This window comes from Puma concolor, chromosome A3 (genome assembly GCF_028749965.1).
Source record: "Puma concolor isolate L17-30 chromosome A3, mPumCon1.1.hap2, whole genome shotgun sequence".
NCBI lineage: Eukaryota > Metazoa > Chordata > Mammalia > Carnivora > Felidae > Puma > Puma concolor.
In genome coordinates this window covers 141,357,733-141,377,591 of record NC_141669.1, presented here as the reverse complement: position 1 = coordinate 141,377,591, position 19,859 = coordinate 141,357,733, and the positions used below count along the sequence as shown (strand labels likewise).

The 19,859-nt window shown below is 42.1% G+C and overlaps 2 long non-coding RNA genes across 2 annotated transcripts; both read right to left on the bottom strand.

Annotated features, from left to right (window-relative positions):
• Nucleotides 1-5,360: 5,360 nt before the first annotated feature.
• On the bottom strand, nucleotides 5,361-8,422 carry LOC147582901 (uncharacterized). Its single transcript, XR_015249615.1, has 3 exons — nucleotides 7,252-8,422; nucleotides 6,648-6,786; nucleotides 5,361-5,492 (listed from the first exon to the last, which is right to left on the bottom strand). It is a non-coding gene; the product is annotated as an uncharacterized LOC147582901 (long non-coding RNA).
• An 874-nt stretch (nucleotides 8,423-9,296) lies between these two features.
• LOC147582900 (uncharacterized) lies at nucleotides 9,297-13,132 on the bottom strand. The gene is made up of 2 exons (XR_015248808.1): nucleotides 13,000-13,132; nucleotides 9,297-9,377 (listed from the first exon to the last, which is right to left on the bottom strand). It is a non-coding gene; the product is annotated as an uncharacterized LOC147582900 (long non-coding RNA).
• Nucleotides 13,133-19,859: the final 6,727 nt, after the last annotated feature.

Sequence of the window (19,859 nt, the reverse complement as noted above, 5' to 3'; positions counted from 1 at the left end):
CTGGTAACCTTACAAAGCCAAATAAACTCTCTGACGATAGTGACCCTCCAAACTAGGCAAGCCCTTGACCTCCTCACTTCAGAAAAAGGAGGGACTTGCATCTTTATGGGGGAGGAAGGTCGCTATTTTGTAAACCTGTCAGGAATAGTTACAACCATGTTTAAGGAACTCAAGGAAAGAATTCAACATAGACAACAGGAGAATATCAACCAGTGGAAAGGATGGGATCTCACAGATTGGGCATCCTGGCTTCCTGCCCTGGCGGGGCCTTCCTCTCCATAATTTTACTTGTATCCATTGGCCCCTATATACTGAATGTCATGGTACGTTTTATTGAAAACACTGTTGCTTACCAAACTACTGCACGTATCTTAGCCTTCTAAAAGTTTTTTTTTTTTTTTTTTTTTTAAGGCATCAAAGTGGGGAATGTTAGAGAAGTGAATAAAGTACAACAAAGATGGCTGATTGGACTAAAACAAACTCTGGTCTCTAGCTTAGAGACCCCTCCTCCAGGGTCTTCTTCCTTGTTTGCTGCACACATGAATACCACCCTCCACACACACACACACACACACACACACACACACATACACACACACAAATATGGAGGCTGATAATGATAAGTTACCCTTCCCGCTCGCATTCGGGGCTCAGATCTTTGGAGAAATGTTCTCTTCTGAACCTGCCAGTGTGAAATAAATCTCCAACCCACCAAGATCTCCAAGTGCCACTTGGTTTTTCCGCCAGCATTCCAGCCTGGTTCCATCACAGTTCCAGAAGGAGAAAACGGACCTTATTCTCAAATACTTTTCATTGAGATCAATAATCCATCTTTGCAAGTTCCAGGCTGCAGGCTCTGGGGGCAGCCCAATGCCTGATGCCTCGTTTTGGAACATAAGGAAGGTCGTGATCAAGCACGGGGGAATGGGGCAGCAACTGGGGGTGGCGGGGGAGACAGATGATTACCTCCCCATGGGGGCACACTCTGGACTTTATCTTCTAACGAGCTGCACACTCTGCCTCAAGCCGTTTCTCTCCATGACCGATCCTGAGACTGGGCCCCAACATGCCAGGCAAAATGAGGGGGACCCATCTTCCCAGGGGCAATGGCCTGTACAGAGGTTGCCCCAGGGAGGTTGGAGACTTGTACTCAGGGAACTGTCATGCCCAGAGTTCCTACCCTTTCTGCCTCCAACACTAAGAGCATCGTCACAGAGCCCCTCCTGCGTGGCCCGTCGCCCCCTCCACACACTGTGACCAGCTCCATCCTTTCTTCCTTGCCTCCTCTTTGTCTCTGCTTCTCTCTACTCCTGTCTCCCTGTTTCTTCCTCTCACTGTCTCAGACGTGCCCAATTCCCCCATCACTGACTCAGTGTCTCTCTCCCTGCCTGTCTCTTTCTCTGCCTCTCCCCAGGGTCTCGTCCTTCTGCTCTATGCAGCCCTGTCCATGAGGCATGGCACCACATGTCCTGTGTCCCCCTCTCTCCTGTCATGTTTTAGCCCAGGCCCTGATCGCAGTGTATGAGAATCCTGTTTACAGAAGCTGTTCATGCTGACCTGTACTGCAGCATTGCTGTTCCAAGCCACTCCTGGGAAGCGTCTGGACAGCCAGACCTTGACCCCTTGGTGGCCCAGCCATGATCCCAAAGTTGCTGGAGGGCTGGTTGCCTCCACAACCTGGGAGGAAGGAGGGCCCTGCAGGCATCAGGGGCTCAGGGGAAGAATGCATGGGCTTTGAGGACCTGGAAAGAGCCAGATGCTTACAACCAACCCCACCTCGATGGTGAGGGAGGATAGGGTACCATGTCTTCGACCTCTGCCCTGCCCATCCATCACTAAGAAAACAGTGGGAGGAGAGTCATCTGGGTGGCTCAGTCGAGTAAGTGTCTGACTTTGGCTCAGGTCGTGATCTCATAGGTTGTGAGTTTGAGCCTCTCATCAGGTTCTGAGCTGACAGCTCAGAGCCTGGAGACTGCTTTGGATTCTTTCTCTCTCTCTCTCTCTCTCTCTCTCTCTCTCTCTCTCTCTCTCTCTCCTGCTCAAAAAATAAACAACCATTGCAAAAAAAAAAAAAAAGAAAAGAAAAGAAAAGAAAACACTGGGAGGAATACGGGACATCATAAGTCTCACCCCAAAAACTACTACAAGTCTACCTCAGCTCCCACCTGGATTGGTACTACTGTGAGGTAGCTGGTAGGTGGGAAACATCCACAACATCTGGATTAATGCAGGGTTTCCTCACTGCAAACATTGCATTGTTCTACTGAAAATATGTCTTCCCTGAGAATTTATAATATTTTTACTATGTGAACAGCTGCAGTGACTCTGCAAAAGCACATTTCCCAGAGATGGGAAAACTGATGAATTATGAAACTTGGGGAAAAAAATAACCTTTGAATAAGAGCATTCAAAATTGTTAAGCACATCTCAGAAAGTAGGACTTTTCGTGTTTTTCACTTAGTGAGGATCACAACCAATGTTTTAAACAGGTTAATGACTAACTCTGTACAGAAAAGGAGTAAAATAACAACAATAATACTGTTTCCATTTTAAGGAATATTCCCATGAAAGGAGGTCTGGAAAAAGTGAGCCAGGCCAGGAGACATAAGTGTGGAGTGAGATGTCATCCTCCTCATGTTATTTCCACAAACACACAGTGACTTTCCTGTGGTCCTCAGCCTCTAAACACTTATGGCTGCTGGAGGCACCACCAAACATGACAAACAAGCTAAGAACAGAGAGGCCCATAGGCTCTTGGGAAAGACTTTTACTGTTTGTAAAGTAAATAACACCATAGATATATCTCAGAACACACAACCTGGAGACAAGACAAGGAGAGAATGCTGTCTAAAGAGACAAAAGATTCCAGAGAGAGAGCGACAACTGAAAATGGTCACATTATTTTCCTTGACCTTCTCTGTGTCCATAGTAGGGACAGAATTCTTGTTCCTCACAGAAGCTGCACCAGGTTCTGCATTCGATAGAGGCCAAAGAAGGGATGGAGGTTTATTCAGACTTGCATAGACTGGGTGGAAAAAAACAAAAACAAAACAAAACAAAACAAAAAAACCCTCCGTGCCTTCCTCCACCATCTTGCACTGCTTCCTACAATCAGGTCCCTTACCAGAAACAGAGGGTTTTCCACATGGCACAGGTGATGACCCCTTGGGACTCAGGGGAGCCTGGAGGAAGGCACCAGAAGGCTTTGTTTGGATATTTTATAATCAACCAACCGTGGACAGGTCAGGGCTCAATTCGTTGGAAATCAACACTAAAAGAAGGGTTTCCTAATACACATCATGGGAAATGACAATTTATCACAGATTAAAAATTAAAATATGAATGGCTTAGTTAGGATAATGTCAGTAAATATCAACATGAATAGCACACTGTCCTTTTCTACAAGACATGGGTGGGATTTTTCAAGTGGTTTACTGTATATATCATCTGCCTTATGTATCTGACAAGGGATTATGTAAGTATTCACGAAAAGAAATTGCCTTGCAGAGACTAATACTATAGTAATGAGGAAGGGAAAAGTTAATTCTATGTGGAATGACCTGCAAAGTTTCAGAGTTACACTAATAAAATAACATTGGAGGAGTGAAATTTCACAAGGATTTACTTTACTATTGGAGTACTATAGTTCACAATATAAAAAAAAAATTAAAGAATAAAGGGACCTCTAAACAGAGGAAGAAATGTCTGTTTCTTTATACAAAGCATATTTTCTCTGGGGCATTTATCCAAAAGCCAAATCAAGAAAGCTCATCAGGACATACAGCCTCCAGTTCATGCTGTTGCTCACGTTATTCATGTGAAACAAAAGAAACAGCCTTCAACATTGTCTCAAGGTGGCGCTGACCCACGATCGTTCTAGCACCCACTCTCCAGTTAAGTGTAACCGGGAGGTTGTAGGGGGGCTCACAGTCAGTGGAGAGGCGTGAGCTCCACCACTCACAAGGGACAGACCCAAAGAGCGCTGCTGGCTGCGGGCATCTGAGGGAAACAGTGGCTTGTGACCACTGTGGGACAACATGTGCCCTCTAGTAACCACCTGGGACTGTTTGCATGAGACCAAGCAATTACGCCCACTGGAACAAGAAGCCGATTTTGTGGATGTTGCCGCAGAAGTTAAGCTACTGCATTTCACAATGTGCTCCGTACCTCTCCATGGAAGGATCTCCCTGTCAGGTCCTCTTGCCATTGGTTTGTGCCTCCTGAGTTCCTCGGGAAGCCTCTGTCTTTGGATGACTTCCAGTCTTGAAGATCGAGATGAATCAGTTTTACTAAGAGTTACCACACCCAGGCCTCCATTGGACACCAAACGGTTTAGCCTTTTTAAAAACCTCACAGCGCCTGTCAAAACCCTGTACCTGCATTTCAAGTAGGCGACCCCCCTGCTCTGCTCCGCCACTGCCCTCTCCACATCATGAGCCCTGAGCTCAAGAGAGAAACACATCCACGTTCAGCTGTGGCAGGGTGTGCACAAGAGGAGGAGAGTAAAACATTCTTACCCAGTTGTCCTGAAGTGCCTTCTCACAAAGAGCAATCTGAAAGAGTCAGCACATCAATAAAACCCATGTGGAGAGATTCAGTGTCCCATTATGATCATCTGCGTTAGGTGCTGAAGCACTCAGGAACTACTAGGCAGAGTGCAGGCTACCTGGTGTCCGAAGGTGAGCTCTGACTGCTGCAGCTGTTCTTGTGTTTCTTCTACTCTTCTCCTGGGCGTGCAATGGCTTCATCAGATGAAGCACCCTGTTGAGGGTGATGTTAATTGGCCCAGGTTCCCATTATAAGAACTGAATTCTCATACACACGACCCAATCATATAAAACACATTTCACATGAGGAGGAGAGTACAGAAAGCTCAAAGCCATCGCTACATCATCTTGGATTTATTATTTAATGCCTGTGGGGCTCCACGTTGACACAGTCTCCTTACCTGTGGTGACAGCTCCCTAATTCTGCAATGAAGATCTTTCATTGTAAAGTTCAAATCTTCTTTTCCTTGTATCCTTATCATATTTCTCATGGTTACAACAAGCGGGTCTCTAAAATGGGATGGTCATACTTGTCGATGTGATTTGTCCTCGACCAAACTGCTTCCTGAGGTTTGTAATCATTTCCAGCACCTCCAGAAACATGTTCAGGAACCACATTTCCACATAGTCTGGCCAGCATTGGGGATCAGGAAATCTTTAGTTACTGAACTTGCTTAGGTTAATATTTTTAACTTAACATCTGGAAAAGGTCACATCTCTCTTGAAGTGAATGTCTCCTGAATGTTTGTGTATATTTGTGTGCTATTTGGGTCTAAACACTATACAAGGTTTCAAACTAATTCAATGGCTGTTGCATGAGCTGCTGGTAGGAGCTGCACTCACTTGCAGTTCCATAGCTCTTCTGCAGCTAATTTCACTTTCCCCTCTGTAACTGACCGCTGCTTCTCCCCTTCCACCTGCTCCCATTCTTTCAGTCCCAGCTCCCTACGAGTGGAAAGAAACATACATTACCTGGTAGCCCATGTGAAATTCTGCTTTTCTTCCCTCCGTGAAATCTGAAGGCAGGACTCAAATGTCCCCTCTCCCCTTCCCCGTAAATGCACAGATCCACAAACACAACCAGGGGGAAGCATTGACGCCCCCTATTAAGGGACTAAACAAACTCAAACTCCAGCGTGCTGGAAAGTCTTTGGCAACTCTGAGCTTCTCTTCACAGTTCTCTATTCCTACTCATCAACACATCACATAAATATAAAAAGCCCACATGAGATGCACTAAGTGCCCTCCCAGTCTCAGGCTCTTGTGATTGGGACGGCATAAGTGTATTTCTTTTCAGTGTACAAAACTAAGCCTGGCCAACTCATCACAACTAAACACATAAGGATGGCACAGGGGTTTCTGACTTGACTGATTTCTCCCAAGAGCCCTGAACTTTCAATCAAGGCTCGGGCCATGACATTGCCATAGAGACATCTTTCTTGGTCACATGTCATTAAACACTGTACAATGACCTCCTGGATATTTCTACAGTTCACGAGGGAACTCCTGCCACCTGCCTCAAAGACACCAGTTGAGAAGAATGTAAAATACACTGATGAAAAGAAAATGATGTGAATTGCCCACCTTCAGAATATTGTCTCCTGGAAAAGGAATGCAGGGAAGGGATAGGAAGGGAAGGGAAGGGAAGGGAAGGGAAGGGAAGGGAAGGGAAGGGAAGGGAAGGGAAAGGAAGGAAAACTGAGTTCACAGGTTTCAGTAATGCTGGCACCCCTGATCTCCTACCAGATATAAACTCCCATATCATCTACAGCAAGATACCATCACAGTACACCTGAATTCTCCTCCCAATATTTCCTACCCAATGTCTAGAGTTTAACCAAATATATACACATATGGCAGTCATGTCACCACAATGGGACTGAAATGTAAAGGACAATGAAAATGAAACCCGAGGTTTCCACAAAGTGAAGGAAGATGCAGATCACAGAAATCAAGGCAGAAGGGAGAAACACAATTCTTTACTGATTACTAGGGTAAAAGTATGGCTGGTGTTAAATGTGCTCAAAGAAAGCAAATTATCCCCACTATCTGACACATTTGTTCTACAACAGTGTTTGTAACAACTCCTGAAAGTCTTACTCTTCTGTGAGCTTCTGTCTTTGTCCACACATTCCATCACGAATGTCTACATTCTTCTTCAGCGTGTCCCATTTGGCATCCTTTGCCCCTTTCACACTCCTAAGTGCATCACAGTTGTCCCCCAGTTCCCTTTCACTGCCTGTCAAGCATAAAACAGTTTACCTGAGTGTGCACACCTGTTCCCACGAGTGTGGCCATGAGGGGGGAGAGGAGAAGGGACAAGATTCCCAAGGCAGGGAGCCACTTTTTACCTTCCCAGAGCAAACTCATTCCATCAAGTGCAGTTTTCTCCCCCGCCCCGGACCCCAAAGCAACACCTATTCCAGGTTACATTATTAGACGTCAAGACTCCCTGCATCGAATCCTTGATGCGTGCAGTAGTATCTCCTGACTTTAAGACAGATTTGAGAAAGGTGGAATGACTATAGAAGAACGTACAGTATAGAGAATGTACTTCCCAATACTAACATGTACACTTAAATGTTTATGATGGGAAACTTTCTAATGCATGTATTTTACCCCAGTTAAAGAAGAGAAACTTAAAAAGAAAGTAATGATGTTCAGTTCTCTGATTTATATAACATTTGATAGTAAATTTTGTTACCTTATTCTTTTGGATCTTAAGTTGAGTATTTTCTTTCTGCAGAGGCAGCTTTTCAGACTTCGATTTCACTTCGCTGGTATCAACTTCGTTAAGGGAGAGGTGAACCTGAGCAAAACATTCTCTCTCGTGACTTCTTCCCAAGAAGAAGATCACTCAGTAGATAACATATAAATCAAATATTCTAAGACATGAAGATTTGTTTTTCTTCAAAGCTAAAGTGTACAATGGAAATCCTGCACGAAATAGAGGGAATTTACTTCTGAAACTTCTGAAATGTTTACTAAAATAGCACCTTTCAAGTTCTTTGTAGATTTTTCCTTTCCCTGATTTGCAAGTAAGATAGAAACAAAACGTGTACTAGGCTTTCCAAACAAACACTGGACAATGTGTCACAAAGAAGCATTGTCAATAGAACATACCCCACAGTCAGTCCCTGTATCATTAAAAACAGTCGGTCCAATTTGGGCCAAAGAGAAAAGCCAGACACATAAGAAATAAAGGTTGAAGAGAATGGTGGAAGGTGTCAGTGTTTCAGAGCAACTATCTTGGTTTCGAGACAATGGAACTGTGACTGGATGACAATGAAAAAGCGAAGAAAGTGTAAAATCTTTCAAGCCATACAGCTCCAATGAATGACTTTTCTTTACAGAAGAGAAATATTGTCACGAGATTCACTTTCAAAATTCTCTGAATTAAGAGGAACACAACTGTTCAACATGGCGAGAGGCCTCTAGTGCTCTCTCCTGGCAGCACTGAATGATATAAAAATTACGCCAGGGTTATGAAAACAAATTCTGCTTCACTCCTACCTAAAAGAGGTACTGTGGTGTTACTGCTTGAAACAGCAGTGAACAGCACGGAAGGTTAAGGGGCTCAATTGACCCAATGACCAAAAGGGCTCAAACATCAAACTATGGTAACTCAGGAAGCCCTGATTCTTGACATTCTGATTTCTCTCAGATTGCAACGAAGCATGAGCACTTGGAATGATGTCATTAAAAAATTCATTAGTGCGCTCAAGTGTCTCATGGTTATTCTTCAACAAAACACATAGTCATCAGGAATACTTACTCCTTACTTTTACTTCCATTTTTATTTTTATTTTTATTTTTTATAATTTAACTTTATTTTTTTTATTTTTTAAGATTTACATCCAAATTAGTATATAGTGAAGCAATGATTTCAGGAGTAAATTCCTTAATGCCCCTTACCCATTTAGCCCATCCCCCCTCCCACAACCCCTCCAGCAACCCTCAGTTTGTTCTCCATATTTATGAGTCCTTTTTGTTTTGTCCCCCTCCCTGTTTTTATATTATTTTTGTTTCCCTTCCCTTATGTTCATCTGTTTTTGTCTCTTAAAGTCCTCATATGAGTGAAGTCGTATGATTTTTGTCTTTTTCTGACTGACTAATTTCACTTAGCATAATACCCTCCAGTTCCATCCATTTTTAAAGGACAAAGAAGGGATTTTAATACTTTTTTAAATTTATATTTTGAGAGAGAGACAGAGCGAGCAAGCAGGGGAAGGGCAGACAGAGACAGAGGGAGAGAATCCCAAGCAGGCTCCCCACCATCAGCATGGAGCCTGATACAGGGCTCAAACTCATGAACCATGAGATCATGACCCGAGCTGAAACCAAGAGTTGGATGTTTAACCAACTGAGCCACCCAGGTGCCCCAGGACAAAGAAGGGATTTTTATATCTATGTGCTTCATAAGAGGGAAGATTATTTTGCCACACGGTTTCTTGAGCACATTTCTTTGCTCCATTGATCTACACAAATATGTAATAAAGGATTCAGAATTCAAAAATATTAATTATGCTGACATAAAAGCCTATCTCTTGTGGGTAAGTCATTACAGAAATAAAGGATGTGGTATTTTACATATGTGATCATTGCTTTGAATTTAGCCTGGTAGAGAATGGAATGAAATGGGACATCAAGATAAAAGAGGAGATGGTAACATCAGTGAACCATAAGTGAACACAATTCCAGATGAAATCATGAAAATGAAAAAAAAAAAGGGCGGGGGGGTGGTTATACCTGCTGTTCACAAATGGATTTTTTTTTCTGTACGTTTTGCATTTTCCTTCATGTAGTACTTAATCTTCTCAGAAATTTGGTCTCAATTAACCAAAAAGATAAAAAAGCCATCTCTTAAGATCAGTACCAAAACCAGTAAGATCAAATTACCCATTGTTCAACAGAAAGGCACATGACCTGGCACTTCGGTCACATATAACATTTTGGCATTACTGTGGTCCCTGAAGAAAGCAAGTTTTAGTTAGTGGCATTTTATTTTTCTTTCTCTCTTTCTCTCCTCTCTCTCCTCTCTCTCCTCTTCTCTTCTCTTTCTTTTTCTTTCAGAGAGAGAGAACACATGAGTAGGTGAAGGGTAGGGAGAGAGAGAATCTTAAGCATATTCCAGACTCAGTGCAGAGTCCAAGGGAGGGCTCAATCCCATGACCCTGCAATCATTTCCTGAACCAAAATTGAAAGTCAGATACACAACCGACTGAACCACCCAGGTGTCCTTAATAATATGCCATCATTAAGCAAGATTATTCTTAGAATATATGAACAGTTCAAATTTCTTTGACATCACCAGAGGAGAAATGGAGAAAAATCAAGTATCCTACATACTTATATTCTCTTTCATGATCAAATAAACAAATCAGTGCAATTACTTTAAAAACAAAAGTCAAAAAGAAAAAATAACCTACCTAATTTCTTCCAGGTTTCCCCCCACTTTCACTCACACTTTAAAAATGAAGAAAGGGACTCCTGGGTGGCTCAGTCAGTTGAGATCCAACTTCAGTACTGGTCATCATCTTACTGATCACCAGTTCCAGCCCATATCAGGCTCACTGCTGTCAACACATAGCCTGCTTTGGATCTTCTGTCCTCCTCTCCCGCTGCCCCCTCCTCACTTGCACCCACACTCCCTCTCAAAAATAAATAAATCTTTTAAATAAATGGATACATACATACATACATACATACATACATAACAATAACAACAACAACAACAATAACAACAACAAAAACTATAACAAGAGAGTCGGGCTCCTGGGCTCCTGATCAGTTGATTTTGGATCAGGTCATGGTCTCACAGTTGGTGGGAATGAGCCCCATGTGAAGCTCTATACTGAAAGCATGGAGGCTGCTTGTGATTCTCTCTTTCCTTCTCTCTCTGCCTCTCCACCACTCGTGCACACACACTGTCTCTCAAAATAAGTAAATAAACATTTAAACAAATACTGAGAGAGAAATTATTCTAAATGTCACTTGTTTGGCACTCAGAGGCCTCCAATGTCTTTCTGCTGCTCCACAGGGTCCCGTCCATGGGAACCAGGGTGGGATGCTCAGGTGCATGTGGCCTTGGAATCAAACACACTTGGGTAAAATCTCAGCTTTACTACTTAGTAGCTAGAACCCTGGATAACTCCTCATCTCCCCAAATCACAAGAGGGTGAAAGCCCAAGATGCAAATCTTACCACCTGCATTACTGGTAAACACCATGCATGCAGGAAACACTCACCTTACACGTGGATAGCACATGGAAAGCACCTAGAACAGGGCCCAGTACTCCAGAATCTTTTGACAGGCATTGAATTCTATTGTTCGGTCCCAAACTGCAAGCATACCTGCTATTTGTACAATGTGAGAGCTCTGCTGCCCTGAGGCCACCTTTCTCTATACCAGCAGTGCTGTATTCCCCATAGCAACACCAGCATTTGAGGACCCACTATATGCCGGGTCACTTAATCAGCCCAGTCCGTGAAGCCCATACACAATCCATTAGCCCAATTTTGCATCTCATTCACTTCCACTCACTCTCCACTGGCATTAGAGGCTCTCTCCACCCAAGACTCATAACACATGTCTAAACCACTCTAGGGACACACACGTGGCCTGGCAATATCTGACCCCTTCTCTAAGCCTTGAGCTTCGTTACAGGCTCAGATGGAGCCTTAATTTGTACATTTCCCCCAGTAGGCTGGTCATGCCAAAATACTCCTGCCACTGGATTCTTAAACATTTCTGACAAGAGTTAAACTCATCCGCTTCTCTGGCACAAAAACAGACACATAGACCAATGGAATAGAATAGAAACCCCAGAACTAGACCCACAAACGTATGGCCAACTCATCTTTGACAAAGCAGGAAAGAACATCCAATGGAAAAAAGACAGTCTCTTTAACAAATGGTGCTGGGAGAACTGGACAGCAACATGCAGAAGGTTGAAACTAGACCACTTTCTCACACCATTCACAAAAATAAACTCAAAATGGATAAAGGACCTGAATGTGAGACAGGAAACCATCCAAACCTTAGAGGAGAAAGCAGGAAAAGACCTCTCTGACCTCAGCCGTAGCAATCTCTTACTCGACACATCCCCAAAGGCAAGGGAATTATAAGCAAAAGTGAATTACTGGGACCTTATGAAGATCAAAAGCTTCTGCACAGCAAAGGAAACAACCAACAAAACTAAAAGGCAACCAACGGAATGGGAAAAGATATTTGCAAATGACATATCGGACAAAGGGCTAGTATCCAAAATCTATAAAGAGCTCAGCAAACTCCACACCCGAAAAGCAAATAACCCAGTGAAGAAATGGGCAGAAGACATGAATAGACACTTCTCTAAAGAAGACATCCGGATGGCCAACAGGCACATGAAAAGATGTTCAGCGTCGCTCCTTATCAGGGAAATACAAATCAAAACCACACTCAGATATCACCTCACGCCAGTCAGAGTGGCCAAAATGAACAAATCAGGAGACTATAGATGCTGGAGAGGATGTGGAGAAACGGGAACCCTCTTGCACTGTTGGTGGGAATGCAAATTGGTGCAGCCGCTCTGGAAAGCAGTGTGGAGGTTCCTCAGAAAATTAAAAATAGACCTACCCTATGACCCAGCAATAGCACTGCTAGGAATTTATCCAAGGGACACAGGAGTACTGATGCATAGGGGCACTTGTACCCCAATGTTCATAGCAGCACTCTCAACAATAGCCAAATTATGGAAAGAGCCTAAATGTCCATCAACTGATGAATGGATAAAGAAATTGTGGTTTATATACACAATGGAGTACTACGTGGCAATGAGAAAAAATGAAATATGGCCTTTTGTAGCAACGTGGATGGAACTGGAGAGTGTGATGCTAAGTGAAATAAGCCATACAGAGAAAGACAGATACCATATGGTTTCACTCTTATGTGGATCCTGAGAAACTTAAGAGAAACCCATGGGGGAGGGGAACAAAAAAAAAAAAAAAAAAGAGGTTAGAGTGGGAGAGAGCCAAAGCATAAGAGACTGTTGAGAACTGAGAACAAACTAAGGGTTGATGGGGGGTGGGAGGGAGGAGAGGGTGGGTGATGGGTACTGAGGAGAGCACCTTTTGGGATGAGCACTGGGTGTTGTATGGAAACCAATTTGACAATAAATTTCATATATAAATAAAAATAAATAAATAAATAAAAAAAATAAAAGCTTACTTTCCAAAAAAAAAAAAAAAAAAAAACTCATCCGCTTCTCTCTAATTGTCTGATTTTTTCCTCTACTTGGTCACCTGTCTCAGTTGGTGGCAACTCAATCTGTGTTGTCACTTAGGATGCAAACAAGGAAAAGTCACTGTAAAGAGTTGAGGGGCTAACTAGACCTGATAAGTCAATGCCTTTACTTCTAGCTGAATGAGAAACCACAGTGAACAGCTGTATTAAGAAAAGATTAAAGGGCACCTGGGTGGCTCGGTCGGTTGAGCATCCAACTCTTGATTGTGGCTCAGGTCATGATCTCATGCTTTGTGAGATCGAGCTCCATGTCAGGCTTTCGAATCTTTTAAAAAGAGATTTAAAAACAGTAGATTACAAGGAAAATAGAAGCTTGAAATGTTACCTTCATATACTCGACTCTACCTAGAAGAGGGATAAAGAAAATTAAATTTGATGTAGAAACAATACTTTTTTAATAAAAGTATAGCTTGTGACGACAATGTCAAAATCATAATCCAATGTGGTATTATAATAAAGGGTGGTTCAGCAAAATAAATTATTTTTGTAAGTGTTGCAATTCTAGTATAGTTAACATACAACGTTATATTTGATTTGGGTGCACATATCGGGATTCAACAATGCTGTACATCACTCAGGGCTCATCCTGGTAAGTGTACTTACTCTTTAATCCCCATCACCTATTTCTCCCATCCCCCCACCCACCTCCCTTCTGGTAACCATCACTTTGCTCTCTAAAGTTAGGAATCTGTTTCTTGGTTCATCTCTCTTTTCCCCCCTTGCTCATTTGTTCTGTTTCTTAAATTCCACATATAAGTGAAATCATATGGTATTTATCTTTCACTTAGCATTATATCCTCTCTATCAATCCGTGTTGTTGAACATGGCAAGATTTCATTCCTTTTTTGGCTGAGTAATATTCGCGTGTGTGTGTGTGTGTGTGTGTGTGTGTGTGTGTGTTAATGTATAGATCACCTCTTCTTCATCCACTTATCTATGGATGGACACTTGAGCTGCTTCCACAATTTGGCTATTGTAAATAACGCTGCAGTAAATATAGGGCTGTGTCATAGACTCTAAGTCTAAAGTTCTCTTTTGGCCAGCAAAAGAGCAGATGCAGGATTCAAACGAGAGATGGCTAATGTCCAGGAAAAAGACAAGAGCCCCGAATAAGGGTCCTTGCCCCATATTTATTCAGATCAGAAGGCTTGCAAACGTGAAGAGACACAGAAACTAGGAACATTATCTTGTGGATGTGAGGGGGGGAAAAGGGGATTTTGAAGATATACAGTGTTTGGGGTTTGGGTCAACATAAAACAAAACCCAGACACCGGGAAGATGGGTAGATGGTTGTTAACAGCAGACAGGAGGTGCTGTGCCTGTTTATCTTTGCCAGCCTAGGGTATGAGAGAGATAGGGAGACTAACCTCAGGGTTAATAAGCCACCTTTTCTTTTGTTAACCATCTCCACTCCGGGCTGCTTTGCCTGCATCGCAGTGGTCCTAAGTCCAATTCACCAGTGTACCTATCCTGGCCCTATTCTCCTAGGAAAGCAGCTTTCTGCTATAGTAATAAATTTGGGGTGCCTTCACCCTGAATATCTAATCTTGTTATTTCTGTGTATTGGCCACTTTTGCGCCATTTCTATTTCAGTCCTTTGCCTCTCTATATATATTTTGGGGGCTCAGCACCCCCTCCCTATTTTGGGGTACTTTTGCACCTCCCTATTCCTGGCACCTTTGTTCCTCCCTATTCTCAGGGTGTCTTTGAACCCCCCTATTCTTGGAGTGCCAATCTGGTTTACCCAAACTCGGGTGTGAGTATTATATTGACTTTGTATTTCTTTGTGCCTTGTTAACCCATTGGTGTAAGCCCAGGGGATTCCTAAGCTTATCCCGCACAGGGGTACTTATATCCTTTAGAAATAGTTTTTTTTTTTTCTTTTGTATTCTTTGGGTAAATACCCAGTAGTGCAATTACTGCATCACAAATTAGTTCTATTGTCAATTATCTGAGGAAATTCCATACCGTTTTTCAAAATGGCAGCAGCAATTTGCATTCCCAGCAAAAGTGCATGAGTGTTCCTTTTTCTCCACATCCTTGCCAACACTAGTTTTTTTCTTGTCTTATTGATTTTAGCCGTTCTGACAGGTGTAAGGTGATATCACGCGGTAGTTTTGATTTGCATTTCCCTGACCATGAATGATGTTGAGCATCTTTTCATGTGTCTGTTGGCCATTTGAATGTCTTCTTCGTGGAAATGTCTGTTTGTGACTTCGGCCCATTTGTAAGTTGTATTCTTTGTTTTTTGGCTGTTGAGTTGTATCATTTTTTTCGTATATTTTGGGCACTAACCCTTTATCAGCTATGTCATTTGCAAATATCTTCTCCCATTTAGTAAGTTGCTTTTCAGTTTTGCTGATTGTTTCCATCACTGAGCAGGAGCGATTTATTTTGATGTAGCCCCAATACTTTCATTTTGTTTTTATTTCCTCTGCATCAGGAGACACTCTAGAAAAGTGTAGCCATGGCCTAGCATACTACAAACTTAGAAGTAGAATAACCTATAGAAAGAATTTCCTTTCTACTTGCTGATATTTCAACAACCATTTCTACAGAAGAGAATTAAGGTAGACATCTTATTTTTGACCAAAAGCTCTGTTTCCATTCTATTAAACAGATACCAAACTACTCATCTTCAATAATGGAAATGGCAGACTTATTTTCAATTAATAACCAATGCACCATTTACTTGCAATTCTTTTTTGCCAAGTCCAATAGCCATAATAAAGTCCAGAACCACAAATTGTTTCAGAGTTTCAGACAAAACAAAACTAAAGGTAAAATCTTTGGACTAAAAGATGCCTCTGACTCACCAGAAACACTGGAGAAATGTCTCCTGCAGTTGGCTATTTCCTGAACTGACAAACAATTCTATCAAATCAGGTCCTATGATTTTTCCAACATCACCAACAACGAAGGTTTTCAAATCAGAAAAGAAGTGGGACATGGCTAGAGAAACCACACAAGCAACAACAGAAATGAAAACAAACGTTTCCAGAAAGTGCAAAAAGTGCTTCCTTGACCAGAGTCATTCCCTGAAGACATTATAAAATTATAGCAGGTATTTGGGACGTCACAGAGAGATCTGAACAAAGTAAAGGAAATCATAGGAAGTATGTTCTCAGACCACAAATGACTCAAACTAGACGTCAAGAACAAAAAGTTCTTAGTTGGACAATGACAAAAAAAAAAATGAGATTAAACAACAACCTTCTCTTTAAAAACACACTGATTCGAGGGGAGTTGGGTGGGGGATGGCTGAAAGAGGTGAAATAGATCAAGAGTACACTTGTGATGAGCATGAGAAATGCATGAAATCACTGAACCATATGGAACACCTGAAACTGATATTACACTGAATGTTAATTATAGTTGAATTTTTAAAAAGTGCACATAGGTCGGGGCGCCTGGGTGGCTCAGTCAGTTAAGCGGCCGACTTCGGCTCAGGTCATGATCTCGCGGTCCGTGAGTTCGAGCCCCACGTTGGGCTCTGTGCTGACAGCTCAGAGCCTGGAGCCTGTTTCAGATTCTGTGTCTCCCTCTCTCTGACCCTCCCCCATTCATGCTCTGTCTCTCTCTGTCTCAAAAATAAATAAAACATTTTTAAAAAGTGCATATAAGTCAAAGAAGACATTTCTACAGAAATTTTAACGTATTGAGTCTAAATGATAACGAAAATTGAACGTATTAGAGGGAAATTTGTAATATTGAGTGCATATAAAAGGTCCAGCTATTATAAAATTTTCTGCTTACTTATTATTACAAGTCTATGTATAAAGTACTTTAGTATACTCACAGCAAAAACAGTTCACCGGAGGTAAAATAGACAAGCACAAGTTCCCATGGAGGCAGTAATAATGTTATGCTTCCAGAGAATTTCAAACACATCAGAGCCAAGAGGGAAATGGTCAGGCAAAATATGGACAGGCTGAAATAATATTGGAGATGGTGAGGAATCTTAAAGACGTTTACAATATATCTGTCATAAAGAATCGTCTTTATAAACCCTCTACCAGCCTCCGGGAGGATAATAAGCACTCCTCTCAAATGTCTCCTCATGGAAGAGCGAGAGGACAGATGGCTTACAAAGGAGTGGAAACAAACTTACGGGGGTGGTGACTGTGTTTGCTCTCTTACTGTGGTCATGGTTTCATTGCTGCTTACATATGTCAAATATCAACGAATTGTATTCTTTAAAAATGTGTTGTTATTCTATACAAAGCATACGACACTGAAGCTGTAGGAAAGATGTAATAGGCAACACTGAGAAGTTTTATTTTGCTGACAAACATATTGCCACCGTGTTTTAATAGGAAGAATCTGTAAGCCAATGTAAAATAGAAAAATTAAGAAAATGCAAATTTATAGTAGATAAGAAATCAATTACTTCTATTGTACATTCACGAAGTAGCTGGATAAAATCCTTTGGAATATCTCCAAACTATGCCCAAAATTCATGGAAGAATAGAAGAAAGTAAAAACACAAAATGTACTAGAGATACAAATGAGATTGTTCTAGAGAAAGATGTTTACAGATACGGATATATCTGAGAGAGACGGGCAACTGCTATTATAATAATATGGGATTGTTTTTCCAAGAAGAGGAATTACACATTATGGTTCACTTTTTGATGTTTTCTTTCAATGTTCACTTTGATTCTGAATCACAGCTCAAAATGTCAGATTTCTGAGGTACGAAAAGATTTGCATAATCAGGTGATCTTGTATATTTTGATAATATCTGTGGGATTTTAAGTTACCGGAACACACATCACCAAATAGCCCGTGAAAGGAATTCATGTTTCTATTTCATGGTATTGTGCCAAAATCAATCAATAGCAACTCTGAATATTGATCTCTAAAAGAATACAGGGGCACCTGGGTGGCTCAGTTGGTTAAGCAACTGACTTTGGCTCAGGCCATGATCTCACAGTCCATGAGTTCGAGCCCCACATTGAGCAGTGTGTTGACAGCTCAGAGCCTGGAGCCTGCTTCATATTGTGTGTCTCCTTCTCTCTCTGCCACTCCCCTGCTCATGCTCTCTTTCTCTCCAAAATAAATTAACATTAAAAAATTTGTTAAAAAAGTAAATAAAAGAATACAAAACTCCGGGATATGGTCACCAAAAAAACCAGAACACATATCGTTCTACAAAAACTGGACTTAGAAGCACTTTAGGAGCAAAACACTCACAATGCAATTCATACCAATTCACATGCCAAGCTTAACTTTGTGCAAATGAACATGTCTAGAAAGTAGCCTCTGAAATCTATAACATTTTTATCTTCAGCTCTCAGAGATGAGGTCACAAAAATGTGTAACAGTGGGAAATATACACTGTCTTTGTCTAGCCACTGTCTGAAAGAAAGCAGTAGCTGTCAGCACAATGGTTGGTCATGGGGCTCAAATGCACCAAAGACACAGGCCATCTTGTCATGAAGGTAAAACATCTTCAGCTGTGGGCACTCTTGGTGCATCTGGCAGCTCTCTGGCTGCTGATATCGGTAGTTGACACTGTACTAGATTAGATCCATTGGGGCCAATAACACTAGGCTCTCACAGTCAATGGCCATGAGTAGGTGGAGGTGGGAAATGCAAGACAAGTTAGTTGGTGGAAGAATTCAGAAGTGAGGTAGGGAGAGAGGGCTGAACCAATCTGTGAGAGGCAGCCTAGGTACGGGAGGGGGGGGATTCTAAGAAGGACGACCAAGAATTTTCCTCCTTCACAGTCTCAAAAGAAATAGAATTGATCCTATTTAGATCGGAGGCATTCGTGTGGAATGATTCTGCCTCAGTGCTAGGGTTATTCCTGACTACTGGGACTTTTCAGGTCCCACTCTAAGGATCTGGTACATGCCAATCTAAAGAAGTCTACTTATCTCTATGGTGTCCCTGTCTGTCTGCCTCTCTCACTCTCCTAGGGGTACGAATTTTGATTAGTCACACTGGGAACCAGGTATTTCATTTTATTTGGACAATCCTAAGGACATTCAAAACCCTTCTTGTTTTGAGTATATCAACACTCTGCACATACTTAGCTAAAGAAAGGACAGCAATTTATTCACTTCCTGATCATGTTGCTCCAAGTGATTTTCCTATCATAAGTGTCCAAGCAAGATGCAGTCACTTAGTTTCTGCTGGGCTTATGAGGCTCCCAACGACACAGTTGGACACAGAGTCCCTGGGGGAAGCTTCCAAGACCAGAGGCAAAGGGATGACTCAGAAGTTGCTAAAAGTCAACAAACCACAAAGTACAGAGCCCAAAGACATTTCAGTGTTTAACACTCTAGTACTAACACCAATCCAGTTATCACTGTTCCCAGGGCTACCAAACTTCACAAATATGAACAATGTGCTGATAGGAAAACGACCTACATATAAGATGGACCCTAAGCTTACAAAGTTGAAGCAGGGTCTTAACAGGGCTTCCAGGAGCCAGTCCCATACCCATAGTTCCTATTAAAGAAGAGTCTTTGACATTTTAAAAAACAACTTTAATGAAATAATTCACACATCATAGAAACACCTATTTCAGTCAATCAGCTCAATCGCTTTTAGTATCTTCACAAATCCTTCCTTCTTGACACTATAAACCTACTGTGTTCAGGTTTACATCCTCTCAACACTTCTCTTTTTGGACCAAGCAGCACAGACAGGACCCACAACTTGATGTGGACAGCTGTGGCCACAACCACTTCAGGCTGGTGGAGAAACCCGAGAAGTCCTCAGTCTTCAGGAAGAAATGAAGTTCTTCTGAAGTTCCCATCAAAATCCCCATAGAAAATCTGTTGTTTAACCACAGTGTGAAAGAACCCAATAGGAATGAAGAATCCACATTTTTACTCACATTTGTGTTTGGGTAACCGGGACACCAAAGCACAAGGAGCCAGAAAAACAGCCTCTGCACCTTCCTGTCCCGGTCCTTTACGGGGACTCTAGGGTTCCAGGCAGGAAGTGGACATGGGGGATGGGATGTAGGTGGGCAAGGGAGAAGTGGGAAGGGGTAGGAAAGGGGGGAGAGTGGT